The 16,538-nt window shown below is 44.2% G+C and overlaps 1 protein-coding gene across 2 annotated transcripts in view; it reads left to right on the top strand.

Annotated features, from left to right (window-relative positions):
- Positions 1-16,538, top strand: part of LOC109432921 (uncharacterized) — a 527,049-nt gene that overhangs the window by 45,956 nt on the left and 464,555 nt on the right. For both annotated transcript variants that reach the window (XM_062845149.1, XM_062845151.1), the window contains exon 2: positions 4,270-4,332. The gene's annotated coding sequence lies outside the window, so the exon portion shown is untranslated. The remainder of the gene's footprint in view (positions 1-4,269; positions 4,333-16,538) is intronic.

Raw genomic sequence — 16,538 nt, 5'->3', positions numbered from 1 at the left:
CAGAACAGACAGAACAGACAGAACAGACAGAACAGACAGAACAGACAGAACAGACAGAACAGACAGAACAGACAGAACAGACAGAACAGACAGAACAGACAGAACAGACAGAACAGACAGAACAGACAGAACAGACAGAACAGACAGAACAGACAGAACAGACAGAACAGACAGAACAGACAGAACAGACAGAACAGACAGAACAGACAGAACAGACAGAACAGACAGAACAGACAGAACAGACAGAACAGACAGAACAGACAGAACAGACAGAACAGACAGAACAGACAGAACAGACAGAACAGACAGAACAGACAGAACAGACAGAACAGACAGAACAGACAGAACAGACAGAACAGACAGAACAGACAGAACAGACATAACAGACAGAACAGACAGAACAGACAGAACAGACAGAACAGACAGAACAGACAGAACAGACAGAACAGACAGAACAGACAGAACAGACAGAGCTGACAGAACAGACAGAACAGACAGAACAGTCAGAACAGACAGAACAGACAGAATAGACAGAACAGACAGAACAGACAGAACAGACAGAACAGACAGAACAGAAAGAACAGACAGAACAGACAGAACAGGCAGAACAGACAGAACAGCCAGAACAGACACAACATACAGAAAAGACAGAACAGACAGAACAGACAGAACAGACAGAACAGACAGAACAGACAGAACAGACAGAACAGACAGAACAGACAGAACAGACAGAACAGACAGAACAGACAGAACAGACAGAACAGACAGAACAGACAGAACAGACAGAACAGACAGAACAGACAGAACAGACAGAACAGACAGAACAGACAGAACAGACAGAACAGACAGAACAGACAGAACAGACAGAACAGACAGAACAGACAGAACAGACAGAACAGACAGAACAGACAGAACAGACAGAACAGACAGAACAGACAGAACAGACAGAACAGACAGAACAGACAGAACAGACAGAACAGACAGAACAGACAGAACAGACAGAACAGACAGAACAGACAGAACAGACAGAACAGACAGAACAGACAGAACAGACAGAACAGACAGAACAGACAGAACAGACAGAACAGACAGAACAGACAGAACAGACAGAACAGACAGAACAGACAGAACAGACAGAACAGACAGAACAGACAGAACAGACAGAACAGACAGAACAGACAGAACAGACAGAACAGACAGAACAGACAGAACAGACAGAACAGACAGAACAGACAGAACAGACAGAACAGACAGAACAGACAGAACGGACAGAACGGACAGAACGGACAGAACGGACAGAACGGACAGAACGGACAGAACGGACAGAACGGACAGAACGGACAGAACGGACAGAACGGACAGAACGGACAGAACGGACAGAACGGACAGAACGGACAGAACGGACAGAACGGACAGAACGGACAGAACGGACAGAACGGACAGAACGGACAGAACGGACAGAACGGACAGAACGGACAGAACGGACAGAACGGACAGAACGGACAGAACGGACAGAACGGACAGAACGGACAGAACGGACAGAACGGACAGAACGGACAGAACGGACAGAACGGACAGAACGGACAGAACGGACAGAACGGACAGAACGGACAGAACGGACAGAACGGACAGAACGGACAGAACGGACAGAACGGACAGAACGGACAGAACGGACAGAACGGACAGAACGGACAGAACGGACAGAACAGACAGAACAGACAGAACAGACAGAACAGACAGAACAGACAGAACAGACAGAACAGACAGAACAGACAGAACAGACAGAACAGACAGAACAGACAGAACAGACAGAGCAGACAAATCTGACAGAGAAAGCAGAGAAGACACAGAATATAAACAAGACAAGGGAGGTAAAAAGGAGCAGAGAAAAAGAGAAGAAGATATAGTTGAGGTACAGTTGAGGACTTCCACTCGTCATCGTTCCAGCCATACCTATTTTCTAGTCTTCCATCACCTTTTCCACTACTGACCCACATCAGCTACCCACTCACCATTTCCATTGAACGGCAATTTTCCCAAGAAGGTTTTCATCCTCCTCCCTCACCCGTCTCTTCAGCCATCCATTTTCACAGCACCAACCCAACATCCATCGATCCAAACAAACCCCCGTTGTTGGTTGGATGGCTGCTTCTGGCATCAGCAAACATCCAGTCAGTCAGCCAGTCGGTCAGTCAGTCAGTCACTGGACCATGATGGAGAGAATAAATGCCCATCATGGAAGGCTAGGAAAGGCGGGAAGCTGAAGGTGGAAGATCAGAAGCAGCCACGCGCATCAAACTTTTCCATCCAACCCGTTTTTCAACGGATCATCGATTGAAAAACAAAAGAGCAATTCTCCCACGACGGACGCCACCCCGCACCACCACCCACCACAACCGTTTTCACCTTCGGAAACCAGATTGCATTCTTTGCCACCTTGGAACGGACGGACCTTCTGCTTGTGGGCAATGGATGGAATTCGCTTGGGTGGTGTGCTTGGGAGAGATAAACTGTATCGGACAGAAAGCCGAGTTGGGCGCGTGGTCAGCTGCCGTGGTAATTGAGAGCTGATCCGATTCGTTTTCTGTGCAATGATATGAGCTTTGCGGGGGTTGGAAAGTGGTGTTCAATGCGATAAGTTAAACAAATAGTTCGTCGCAAACAATGAACATTTTGCAATAAAAAACGAAATCAGACAAAATCAAATAAAAAAAAAACTGAAAAAAAACAACAGTGAAAAGATTTTGTAAACAAACTATGACATTGAAAACACAGTGTTGAGGTAATGAAGAAACGGAATAAGTAAGAAATCCAAATCAAAGAGTGTAGTAAAATAAAAATAAAAAGAAAAATTTTAATAAAAAAGGGAACAAAAAATCGAACAATTTTAAAGTTTTAAAATACCAGAAAAGAATTGCAGAAATCTCTGCACACGAAATTGCCTCATCATAAAACCAAAGAATGAGAAAAAGGAAACCAAAAACCAGAAAACAAAAATGTAAAAATAAAAAAAAATTAAAAAAAGGTAAAAAAAACTATGAAGGAAAACAAAAAATATAAAAAAGCAAAATAGATGAATCAGAACACCTGGCTATCGGGAAATTCTAATAATAACAAATTGTATTATCTGGAAATTACAAAATTAAGTAAATTTATTAGAACTTTTTTTTGCAACATGACAAATCAAGACTAAGAAATTAAAAAAAAAACAAAAAATCATAAATTTGAAACAACATGCAGCACCATCGAGCAAGTCTAACCCGGTGCGGTGTAGGCGTGCTGAGGGATCCTCCGCTGAACAGCTGTTTTACTGCGGCGGTGGGTCATCATCAGCAATTACCGTCCGTTGAATAGACGTTTAGCTCATCCTACAGCAGCACAAGCCCGTTTGGTTCGCCTCGCCGCGTTCATTGAAGCTGCAGCACCCAACAGAACGTATAGCCTCAGTTTCACGCCCTAGCAGCGCCGTTCGATGTTTAGTTAACTGACTGTGCGGAAAGAAGATACCCTCCCAACTTCCACCGTTTGGTGATGATACCGTCTGACTTACAGGGCGTTTGCAGCTTTGCTAGTTGGATGGGGTGGTTACATCCGCCAGATTGAGTCGAGATCGATGAAAGGGTGAATGGGTTACTCCTTCCAATGCAATGCTGCTGACATGTGAACACTGGAAAGGTCTATCATCAGGGCAAACACGTAGAGATTGGCTTATTTGGCTGTTTATTTACTGTTTGGCATGAAGTGGCTGAAAGTGGAGATTCACTTGTTGTTGAACTACCATCTGTCGGTTCATGATATCTGGCAAAGGTCTGGGAAATCCGTGGTAAGTGAACGAGGGTTCAATAGAAGTGTAACTCTTGTTGCTTTCTTCTTCTTGGCGTAACGTCCCCACTGAAGCAAAGCTTGCTTATTTAGTTCCAACTTTACATAGCAGTGTCAATCTATCATATCACGCTTACAAGTTAATGCAACCAATGAGATGTGTCGCATCATCTTCAAAGTAATCAATGCACAATATAGTGATTAACGGCTGGCATCTGCGCACCAACGTGAACCTTCTGCCACACAGTCATTGCCCAAACAGTCCGACACCCAAAATTTAATAAATGCAAAAATACAAACTTGTCTTATTAATTCCTTGTATTCTTTGTTGATCTGGTGATACTAGAGTAGCTAGAGATCAATCAAGCTCAAGATTCGTAAAAAAAATCTCCCAAAATAATATAAAATGGAAAGTTGACTAATGTATTGTTATTTCTTTTATTTCAGATAACCCAATCGTGACTATGAATTGGCTTTAGGAACATACCGGTCTTCATCTACATCAATCAGGTAAAACATATTCTAGATTTCCAAGTATTAATCTCAACTTAGCTTGCCAAGATCTCGGCATTCTATAAAAAGTGCTATGATGTCGTATGTTTTTTTTTCCTTAAACACCCTAACAAGAAGGCTAGGGTAGTGTGGGGTTAAGGCCGCCTTCTACAACAGTAGTAAAAGTCAAGACTACTCTCTTCTCGACCCACTAAAACACATTTCTATGGTCGCCAAACCCTTCGTCTCTCCGGAACCACCAAGAAGGCATTGCTTCAGAGAGGGGCTAGTGCAAATCGCACCCTCAAGGTTAGCTGTGTAGCCTGCAGCAACGAACATCGATGACTCGCTTTGAAGAGTCCATCACGGTAGCATGCTGGCGCTTAGCCAGTTTCCCGAGTGGTCCTCACCACTCCCTTTGTCCTCGGAAGGGGGCAGAGTCAGCCCCGCCCGCGCCCAACGGCTTGACAGACATCAAGAACTGATCACCACGTGCAACCCAATCTGACCTGCTGAAGGCAAGGGTATCACTACCCTCCAGGCCACCAGAATGTTGCTGACAGCAGGGTCTCCACCAGCCCCGACCCTTGCCGGGGACCCTTTTCCAACTGCGGGCGGGCTCGGATCCAACCCAGTAGACCGACGCCACGACAGCACCACTACCGGGACTTCCTCTCCGCGGCCACTTAATCGCTGTAAGTGTCGATCTCGACCGCAGGGCACCGGTATGACCTACGAAGCCGACTCCGAACTCCTGGACCACCTCTTGTACTGCATCTGAACTAGCCACTCTGCGAGTCCACGCCTCACCTCCTCTGTAGCTCCCAGACGTTATGGGTGAAGGCCGTTGAAACGGCGTTCCAGCCAAACTCATCCCTACACATTCTCTGGACCAAATTGTTCGGAGTTGTGTCCTCCCCGCATGTGGCAACCATGCGGTCACGCATTGTGCGAAAACGCGGGCACACGAACAAAACGTTTTCCGCTGTTTCCTCTAAACCATTGAACACTGGGAATGATGTCGTATGTCGTATCACCCGTATGTACAGGTGATGCTTTGGATCTGGGTACGCACTGCACTTCGGGTGGATTTACCGTACAGTGAAGATCTGGCCACAGTCCACCTTCCATCAATGAAACCTCAAAGAACTGGTTCAGACATGTGGCGAACTTTACCGCCCCCTATGATGAGTTCTGCTGCGATATCATCCTTACCAACTGCTTTGTTGGCTTTGAACTGGTGGTGGCATCCATAACCTGCTTCAGCGAGAGAGTTGCTTCGTTCCAGCCCTATGTTACATCAATCTAGTGCTAGTCAATCATATCTTCTGCAACCTTGATCCCTGTGCCTACATTTTTCTCACCATTCAGGTGCTCAACAAAGTGCTGCTGCCACCTTTCAATGATTCCATTTTCGTCCCTCTAATGGCTCCCATCTTTATTCCAGAAGATTTCAGCTTATGACCTTTCTCCGTCAAACCAATCGTTCCTTCGACTTCACTTCATGTACCCGATGATGCTATCGGCTACGTTGTTGATGGCTGCTTCAGCTGTACTCTAGAACGGCCTTATTAAACTCGCCCTCGTCATGCAATGCGGCCTAGACATTCTGCGCATATGCTGAGGTAGGCTTAACCTGGCCACCGTGAAGGGTTTCAGTTCGAACTTTTCATACTGTTACCGTCCTAAATGGTAACATTTTACGTGGTTAATGACTAAGGAAAAAGGAAGCTTAATTTCCCTACATCAACGTCGCTTTTAAATGCACTGAGCGGTAGCACCAGCAGCAATGCGTGGGTGGTGCTAACAAACTTCGTCAGGCATGAAGTTGACAGTCATTCGGCGGGCAGCGGATGTAGACGAAAACTCCCGAAAGAACGGAGCGAGCCGAAGAGACGAACATTCGATTGAGATGCAGGGGAGTCGGTTTGAGCGGTCTCCACCGCACGGACGTGCCGCGCTCGAAAGTTCGGGATAATCGGGCCGGTCAGTGTTCTTGGGAAGTGTAACATAATCCGCACACACCCCCCCCCCCCTTTTGTGTGGACGGTGGAGGGCCCTCGTCAGCTGCTCTGTAAAGGCGGAGCAAACTCCAGGTTAAAACAAAATACCAACTCCGTGGCGTCTCCCTAGCGGAGGCGCGTTTTCCATCCACGGTCCACGTGGAAATACAGTCGAACCACCGAGGACAACGACAGCCATCAGTGTTCGGGGAATCCGAACATTAACAGCCGAGAATTCGGCGCTCTACGCTCTTCGTCGAGATAGGCAGAAGGGATCCTCGTGCCTCATCGGAAGACAGCAGACACCCCCCCCCCCTCACGTGTACTACTCCTGTGCCGATCGATTATGTCAAGCTAACCCGCCAGGGCAGCCCGGCTCCTTGACTGAGATACCAGCAGAGTCGATAGCCCCGGAACAACGCCGGGGATGGACATAACGGAGCCTGCCATGCTAGGCTCGCGAGCTCCCAGAACTCCATCAGCCGACGCGACGTCCGCGCCCAGCATTACCGGCGGGACCCCAGAAAGCTTCGGCACGCCCACGCTATTGTCAAGGTTGGCCTCAGTTGCAGAAATACACCCGATTGCTTTAAAACGTGAGTACCTTTTCCACATTCCCCGGTCATCCGAAAACTCTCCCTCGTTTCAACGCCCTGGGACTCGGGAGCAAAAGAGGCCTTTCGCGCCCACCCCGGAAGCTGCCGACGGTCAGACCAGCAGCTTGGGGTCTAAGCAGGTCTCCTTCTGGGACCGCACGAGCTCCCGAGGTCAAAGACGTTTCAATACAACGCATGGTTTGATCGATCATCGCTATCTTGCACCAACTTTTCAAACACTCTAAGCAGAATACCCACTATGATTGAGTGTAGCTGTGCGGCAGCTTGGCAAAATCATCGACATTGCGTCCTCGACTAGGTCCTCGAAGTCCAACATAAGCAAGGACCTTCAGCAGGCATTGTTGCGGCTTCGAAAGTCGATGAGCGAGGTCAAGCAAGACCACGAGAAACTTGTCGGAACTGCAGCAGCGAGCAAAGGTTACGAAGTCTACCCAGACGGAGGCCTTCGCTTTCGCAGGTAGTCCAAAGGGTGTGGTGGATGCGACTGCTTTTGATAAGCACTAGCAGAAGCGGGTGAAGCAGCCGTCAGATGTGAGGTACTGCCTGGCGATGCCCGCAAGTTACTAACCCCGAAAGCCAGCAGTAATGCCGGTAAGTCGGATCCCAGCCAGGCGTCCCCAAAAGCTGAGAAGGGTGGGCCTGAAAAGGCTGGCCAGTCCCGGATATGGAAGGTAACAGGGGGTAGCGACTGGTGTTGTTTGGCTCTCAACAACCACAAAGTAGGGCGGAGGGACCCCCTTGGACGACAGTAGAGCGGAAGAGAAATAATAAAAAAAGCCGCAAGATGTGCAGGAGCGTGAGGACACCAAACCCAGGAGATGTAGGGTGCTGTTTATAAACCACGTAGACCAAATTTTGGCCATTTCAGACCCCCTCCCTCCCCCTTGTAGACTTTCGTCCATACAAAAATGGAAAGGAGCGTAGACTTCGGTCAGAGACCCCCCCCTTCCCCCAAAAAGTCTACGTGGTTTATGAACGGCCCCTAGGAGGGTAGGTGCCAAGTGCGAGAAAGGCGACGCGCTCGTCATCAAGACCGAACAGTATAAGTACTCGAATGTCAGGTGCAGATGGTCACCGCAGCCGTTCGGTTACGGAAGTGCCCTTCAGGGACGCAGGTAACCCTGGATCAGCTGCCTGTGGCGGACGCAAATAAGTCCGTTGGGCTGGTCAGTATGCCGTCTGATCTTGCAGTCACCGGAGTTTTGCTTCGGTTGTCTAGAACAAGGACACAAGTCATGGTACTGTAAAGGCCCTGACAGGAGCAAGCTGTGCAGTTGATGCGGCGCCGAAAGCCATAAGGCATAAGGCTTCTCGAGTCTATCCTCATGATTGATTTGATCCGGTAAATCCGTGTATCACAAGCATTCAACGGGTGGTCCAAGGTGCCCGGCCTTCAAGAAAGCCGCAGTGAACAAATCACAGTGCACGTAATGCAGCTGAACCTCAACCACTGAGACGCAGCTCGGTAACTGTTTTGTCAGGCGGTTTCTGAGTAGGGGACGCATATCACCATTATAGCGGACCCATACCGAGTACCCACTGGCAACGGCTATTGGGTCGCGGACGGGTCCAGAAAAATGGCGGCGATATAGACGACGGGTAAATACCCCGTCCAGCAGTTGGTGTCTACTACCTATGAGGGCTTCGTAGTCGCCAAAGTAAACGGGGTCATCTTCTATAGCTGTTATGCGCCTTCGTGGTGGTCGATCGAGCACTTCACGCAGATGCTGAACTCTAGGACGACCGTGCTGACAGGGCAAAGGCCGGTGGTAATAGCGGGTGACTTTAATGTCTGGGTCGTGGAATGAGAAAATCGTTTCACGAACCAGCGGGGTCAGATCCTGCTAGAAACACTGGCCCGCCATACTAGATGTCGATCTAGCTAATGTCGGTTCCAAGAGTACCTTTAGTCGGAACGGTGCGGAGTCGATTATTGACGGAACTTTTTGTAGTCCTGGCCGAATAAGTAGTTCAAATTGGAGGGTAGACGATAACTATACTCACAACGATCACCTGGCGGTTCGCTACTGTCGGTCGGTAGAGGAAGAAGCGGCTAGGCTAAGGCCAAGCCCTCGCAGATGAAAGACATCATGCTTCGAAGAAAGCATGTGAGCGAAACCTACTCGGTTTAGACGGCGATGAGCTGGTGGCGGTGCTTTTGCGTTCATGTGATGCGACCATGCCTAGTCATGGGAGACCACCGGCTTACTAGTGGACTCAAGCGATTGCGGACCTCGTGGCCAAGACACGAGGTGTAATGGATGGATGTGATCCTAGACATTGGCCTCCTTTAGCAGAACAGCCGAGGACTGGGGCTGGCGATGCGGATAGGGCCAACAATGAAGAACTTGCGGAGATAGCAAAGTCCCTTAGCGTTGGTTAGGCCCCAGGTCTGGACGGAGTTCTGAACTTGGCCTTAGAAGTAGCCATTGCAGGCGCTCCCGGGATGTTCAGGTCTGCTATGCAGAAATGCCTGGACGAGGGAGTTTTCCCAGAAGTATGGAAGCGACACCCGGAAACTCGTCGGCATATATACCAAAATGCTTTTTCGCCATGGCGGGAAAAGTGCTCGAAATGATCATCCTCAACACATACTAATGAGGCACACTGAGGTGTAAATGGTCTCTCGAGCAACCGATTCGGCTTCCGGAAGGGTAAGTCGACAGTAGACGCTTTCCTCCCGGTTACAAAGACCGCCGATATAGCGCTCTACCGTAAGAGGAGGGGGATTCGCTACTATGCAGTAGTGACTCTGGATGCAAGGGGCTGTCCATAAACCACGTGGTCATAGGGGGGGGGGGGGGGGGGGGTTTCGGCCAAAGACTATTTTGTATGGACAAATTAAAAAAATTGTATGGACAAATAACCACGCGGGGGGGGGGTGTTGAAAAGTCCCAAAAAAATGACCACGTGGTTTATGGACAGCCCCTAAGGAACGCGTTTTATAGCGCCAGTTTGGTGGCTGTGGAGTTGGCTACTACCACGGGGGTGAATTTTCATCACGAAAAGAGCCGCTCGTTTATTGCTGGACACTAGGGAACCTGGTGGTGAAAAGCAAGCTTTTTTGTACAACGAGCATAGGGCGGGAGCGAGGCACGCTTTGATGATCGACGAGCCTCTACATCTATAGTGGTACTGTCCCGTATGATGTCCAATATCTGTGCAGTGTATGCCAGTAAGCGCAAGCTTCTGCTAGTGTCGCCTCGTCTATACCAAGGTATGGCGGACCGGCGCACATTGGTCGGGCTCCATACAAAGGGGCGGCCAAAACTCTCAAAAAACGAAATTGATATTTTTAAACTTTATTTCACCTTATAACAAAGTTAATGTATTGTAGTTTTATGATTCTTAATCAAAAGCATACCAGCTTTTGTATTTCAATGACATTTTCACCGCCAAAGTGGCCTAAGTCATAAAATTGAAAAATGAACCATTCGAAAAAAGTAAAATAATAATATTTTGAGAATGGAATATATGTTTTATGTTATCCAGCATATGAAAGCTTGTTGTTGGACTGTTTGAATGCATGTATGGTGCAAAATTAATATGTCACAAAACTTTTCAAATTTTCATATATTGTACCTTACGATTTTTGGTAATTTTTAAGTTAGAAAACGGTTCGTGTCGTCACGTGTCGCCGCAATTTCGAATAGTACATCTTAAACATCATGCTTAGGGCTGCATAAAAACGTTTAAATATTTTGCAGAAATTTGCAGTTTTTCAAATTAGAGCTATTTAAAAAAGTCATGTTTTTTCATATATTTTATGTTACTTTTCCATTTGTGACCGAAATAAAATTTATCTTCTCACATTTTTCATACGTTTTGACAAACTTGATTGGATTTAATCGAAAGTTGATCATTTAATTAAATTCAAATTGATTTTCTAACAAAAAAGCAAAAAATGTGGGGTTTACTGATTTTTACCATTTTTGAAATTATTGAGGTTACGTAATTTTTGAATACCCCTTTGTAAACACTAAAAATACGATATACAGGGGATAGACAAAATGATCGGGACAGGCAAAATTTTCACTTTCCAAAAAATGTTCAACTAGCTGTAACTTTTCGAAAAGTGCATCAAATATTCTCAAATTTTTACTGTAAGTTCTTCAACTAGTTGTGTATCAGTGGACAAAATTTGGAAAAGATCAGACAATTCTTCACGAAGGTATAAAGATTTTTGAAAAAGATAAAATTATCCGATAGCCAACTTTGAGCTGTTATATCTCCGGATTCAATGAACCGATTGCAATGAAATTTTGACCATTCATGACTTATATAATGAAGTCTGGAAAACATTTGACTTAACTTGAAATTTTTAACGAGCAAAAAAGTTATAGCGATTTTATTTTTTCACGATTTTTTAGTAAATTGGTCTATTTTTAATATGCATCCCATTACTTTTTCAATTTATTGGCGGCTATCTTGTTACTTTCCTTCAAAACGCATTTAAATATAAGTCAATTAGAGGGAAACTAAATGAACTATAATTTGCATCTTGAATTTTGAAACGATGTTGATGTTTTGGATAATTTGGTATTTTTTTAGAAAAATAATCTAACCGTTATAACTTTCTTCCGTGTTAAGAATGTTAAGTTTAGTCAATGGTTTTTCATAGCTCATTATATAAGTCATAAATGGACAAAATTTCATTGCATTCGGTTCATTGAATCCGGAGATATAACAGCTCAAAGTTGGCTATCGGATAATTTTACCTTTTTCAAAAATCTTTATAACTTCGTGAAGAATTGTCCGATCTTTTCCAAATTTTGTCCACTGATACACAACTAGTTGAGGAACTCACAGTAAACATTTGAAAATATTTGATGCACTTTTCGAAAAGTTACAGCTAATTGAATATTTTTTTAAAAAGTGAAAATTTTGCCTGTCCCGATCATTTTGTCTATCCCCTGTAACATATCTAGACAACCTATAACTTCGATTTAACACATAAAAAGGGTTTTGGCCGAACTTTATTTTTTTCCGACCATTGTGCGGCGTGGGGCACGGCGCATAGTACCGAAAGCTACCGTGGTAAGCCGGTAAGTACTTATAGGCTAATGCGCCTGAGGGTTGCGAGCGCATACCGTACCGTGACGCATGATCCTGCTTTATCACTGGTATGGTGCCTATCGGTAGAGTAATGCGGGGCAAAAGTTCGCACCTAACAGACTTCTCAAAATAACTATTAAACGAAAAGAAAATAATATCGTTGTTCATCGTTAAACGGGTCCTTATCATGTTGCCTTCAAAACGTAGTACTAGATTTTTTCGCATTGCTTTTCTAGTTATAGTAATACAATTTTCAATACAAGTACTCCAATGCGAACTTTTGCCCCATAGTGGGGGCAAAAGTTCGCATTATGCGGGGCAAAAGTTCGCACCTAGTAAAGGGTAGTTTATTGGTGTGATGTTCATTTATTTCATGTTAATTCATGTTCGTCGTTTCACTCTTGCCATGAAATCTGTTTCTTTCTGTTCTAAGCATCACGGCCCAACTGGAATACGACCTGATGTTCAGCTTATGTATAGAATGTGTTTTATGAAGACTTCCACAACTATTAACTAAGAGCTGTCCTTTCCAGCGTTTCTGTAGTTTTTTTTTATTCCTAATCACTCAACCTAATTTACAGCTCTATTGTCCACTGGGGCACTACGTGAGCAATTTCAATTGACAGCTGCACTTACATTTTGTACAGCGCCTAGATTCTATTCTACTTTATCGAACTGGTTGCCTTTCTGCTGCTTTCACTTTTTCTACTTTATACCTAGTAGAATGATGAGCACAAGGATGATGGATGGTCGTTGTTCCTTTCCAGTCCGATTGGGGGTCCATTATGAGAAGCAGTTCGCCGATGTCCAGGTATCCGGGTCCGTTTGAGCCATGGGGCTCAGAAGAGGGTCAGGTGTCAGTTGCTCTCGGGGGAAAAGCAACTGACGAAAAATTGCAAGTGCCGGGGCTGGGAAGTTTCTGTAGTTGTCAAAATACATTGTGGAGTAATCATAGATATACGTGTTGCACAGAATACATGAAAAATAAAATTAAATATGCAGCAAAACTGTTGAACGGGACCGTAATCGAATCTTATCCCCGTCAGTATGGTGATAAATTATAACTGTGAATTTACAAATTAAGCTATGAAAGACTCCGGTAAAGTAGATAAACAAAAGACCTTCAGAAACATATGGAAAGACACGACGAGGATGACGAAGAGAATGTTTTAAAATGTTTTTGACCATTCTTCATTTTTTGATTAAAATGGGTGAACATAATGTTTGCCTTACAATCAATCTTCCTTCAAAACTAAGTTCAAACCCTCTGCCGCAACGATTTCAGGGTGCATACTACACATATTATATTTATATAGTAGTTTCTATACGAAATCATCATTGCTCCAAAGATTCTGTAATTATATTGATGAACTAGATTCAGAAATCTAGTGCGAACTTTTGCCCCACTGTCGAGGTTTTAGCAATGTCCCTTTCTACAAGAAGCACTAGTAGTTTATAGTTTGTTCGAGTGCACCCCGCGCACTACTATAGAATAACGATTCTCCGGCATCAAGAGGTTATGAGATTCTTCTTCTTCCTGTTACTACAAATTCTTATTCCAAATGGTCCAAAAATTCTATCAAAACACCTAGAAACACAGGTTTTTGCATAACTCTGCCAAACCATAACGAAATCGTTCCAATTTTTATTGACGAGTAACTGACCTGATTATGTGTCGAACCCATACAGATTTGTTTGAGTTCTTAACTCGTGCTCAGAAAAAGACCCACTGCGAACTTTTGCCCCGCATTACTCTATGCTTATTAGGAAGTACATAGAGTGCTTTGACATGTTCAGCACAAGAGGCATACGCAGGGCTGCCAGATTGGCCACCATGGTCAAATTGAAAGTGCGCGTGAAAGAAAAGTGGATCCACAGGTAATCCCCTGGGATAACATGCGCCATGGGGTAATAACAGGCCCGTGCACAGAAGTGGCGCCAAGGGCGGAGTTTCCCCAATTTCGGCAAAAGGCGGAGGGGCGCCTAATGTATGGAGCGTCGATTTGAGCCCTTGAACACGGGCTTGGGTAGTAACATTCCACCTGTTTCAGGTCCTTTTGGGCCATGGTTGCTTCCGACTGGATTTACATCGTTTTGGTCATGGGATTTCTCTGTTAGATTTGTGCTGGTTTAAAGAAAACGGCGGAACACGTTTTGTTCGTGACCCCACGTTTTCGCGGGTTTCGGCGGTTAACCCGTTTGACCCCAGGTAAAAAATAAAAGTTCAAAAAATCTCCAACAGCCCGTTTCTCAACAGAATTCAACCAAATTTTGAACTCAAACTTGCACAACACTATAGTTTTGGAAATATACGGGATCAAAATTTTCTTGGACTTCTGGACGGAGTAAGGCCGGTGGGTCACTGGGTCAAGTCGGGCAAAAATAAGGCCAAGTACGATTTGCACCCCCATAACTTTCTTCTTAATGCAGTTTTTCAATGAGAGTTTGCACATTCCGTTGCCTAACGATAGTTGATGTTGTCACAGGTTCGAATTTGAGATTTTCCGATAGGTTTCTTTTGATTTCTTGAGATATTCAACATTTCTCAATCATCTAAATCTTCATATTCGTTTGTTGTTTTTAAATGAAATTGAACACGAATAATATCCCTTATTGGAAATCACTCAAAGGGGTTTTATTTCCTCTTCCAAATTTTTAGATAAAAATATATAACAATAATAATATCCCTTATTGACCCCATAGGTCATCGGAGACATCTTTAGAACATGTGTTGCTCTTGTAGTACTATAAATATTTATATATATGCATTTGTTGTTTTCAAATGGAATTGGACACGAATAATATCCCTTATTGACCCCATAGGTCATCGGAGACACCTTTAGAACATGTGTTGCCCTTGTAGAACTATTAATATTTCCTAAATATCTCGATGGTTTGTCCGAATCCGTCCTTACAAAACATGAACACTCGAAATAATCTCCAAGGATTATTTTCAATTATTTTTATCGCTTTTATTTGCATTTATACTTGAACATCTGTATAATGTTAGTTATATCAACGAACAGTAGAAATTTCGGACGATCTGATTGAAGTCATGCCTTGACTACAGAAAATCGTAGATGGACTACAATTAGACCTATTTGCATGCGGAAAACAACGGTTAGCTAAAGAAACCAATACTACTTCGAACAGGAGTAAGTAAATTCCTCGACCTTGGGCTGTTGATGAAATGTAATCACATGTTTTACCTGTGTGAAACCTCTTTGGACTATATAAACTCATAATCCATCATGTGTCAATGAGCAGGTCTCTCAAAACTATTCCAAGTGAAATTTGATAAACTTAGCGAATTCATGCCTTGACTACAGAGAACTGTAGATGGACTACAATTAGACCTATTGGCATGCGAAAACAATGATTGCCTGCTGAAACCAATACTACCGTCGTGCGGGGTGTCATTGGGCCAAAATGGGGTGATCTTGGGCCACCTCTCCGCTGGTTTAGAATACGATGGGAATCCATATTGTGTACTAGACTACTAGAATGCATAATTCTAAGATACTTCGCATCCACCGTCGGATTCTCTAACTTAAATTGAATCCGTGGGATGAATCAATTTTACCCTCTAGACCCAATGTCACCCCGAACGACGGTACATCGAACAGGAGTAGGAGAAGTCAAGGCATGAGCGAATCGAAACATGAGCGAATGAGTATATCAAATTTCCCTATAAATAGTTTTGAAAGACCTACTCGTTGACTCATGGTGGAATATGATTTATGAAGTGCACAGAGATTCGTCACAGGTAAAACATGTGATTAATTTTCATCTATAGCTCAATGAACTCAAGACCTGACATTTGTCAGGCCATCCCGGGTACTCAGTAATCTAGTCGAGACTTTAACTTACTCCTGTTCGATGTAGTATTGGTTTCTGGAGCTAGCCGTTGCTTTCCGCATGCAAATGGTCTAATTGTAGTCCATTTACGGTTCTCTGTAGTCAAGGCATGACTTCAATCAGATTGTCCAAAAATTCTACTGTTCGTTGATATAACAAACATTATACAGATGTTCAAGTATTGGTAGCGATAAAAATAATTCCGAATAATCCTTGGTGATTATTTCGAGTGTTCGTGTTTTGTAAGGACGGATTCGGACAAACCATCGAGATATTTAGGAAATATTAATAGTTCTACAAGGGCAACACATGTTCTAAAGGTGTCTCCGATGACCTATGGGGTTAATAAGGGATATTATTCGTGTTCAATTCCATTTGAAAACAACAAATGCATATGAAGACTTGGATGAATGAGAAATGTTGGATATCTCAAGAACTCAAAAGAAACCTATCGGAAAATCTCAAATTCGAACCTGTGGCAACATCAACTATCGTTAGGCAACGGAATGTAAGGTTCTCCTAAAAATGAATCAGCACATACCTTTTAAACAATCATGTAAGCATAAAACTTTCCACGTTCCGGTTTATATCTGGTGCAAATACAAACTCTCACCTTTAAGCATTGTGTAATTTATTCGGCTCCCATTCCCAGTCCAACCGAGCCACCATTTCTGAATACATAACAAAACCG

Source organism: Aedes albopictus, chromosome 1, assembly GCF_035046485.1.
Source record: "Aedes albopictus strain Foshan chromosome 1, AalbF5, whole genome shotgun sequence".
NCBI lineage: Eukaryota > Metazoa > Arthropoda > Insecta > Diptera > Culicidae > Aedes > Aedes albopictus.
The sequence above is the reverse complement of the archived record's forward strand: the minus strand, read 5'-3'. Positions and strand labels throughout refer to the sequence as shown.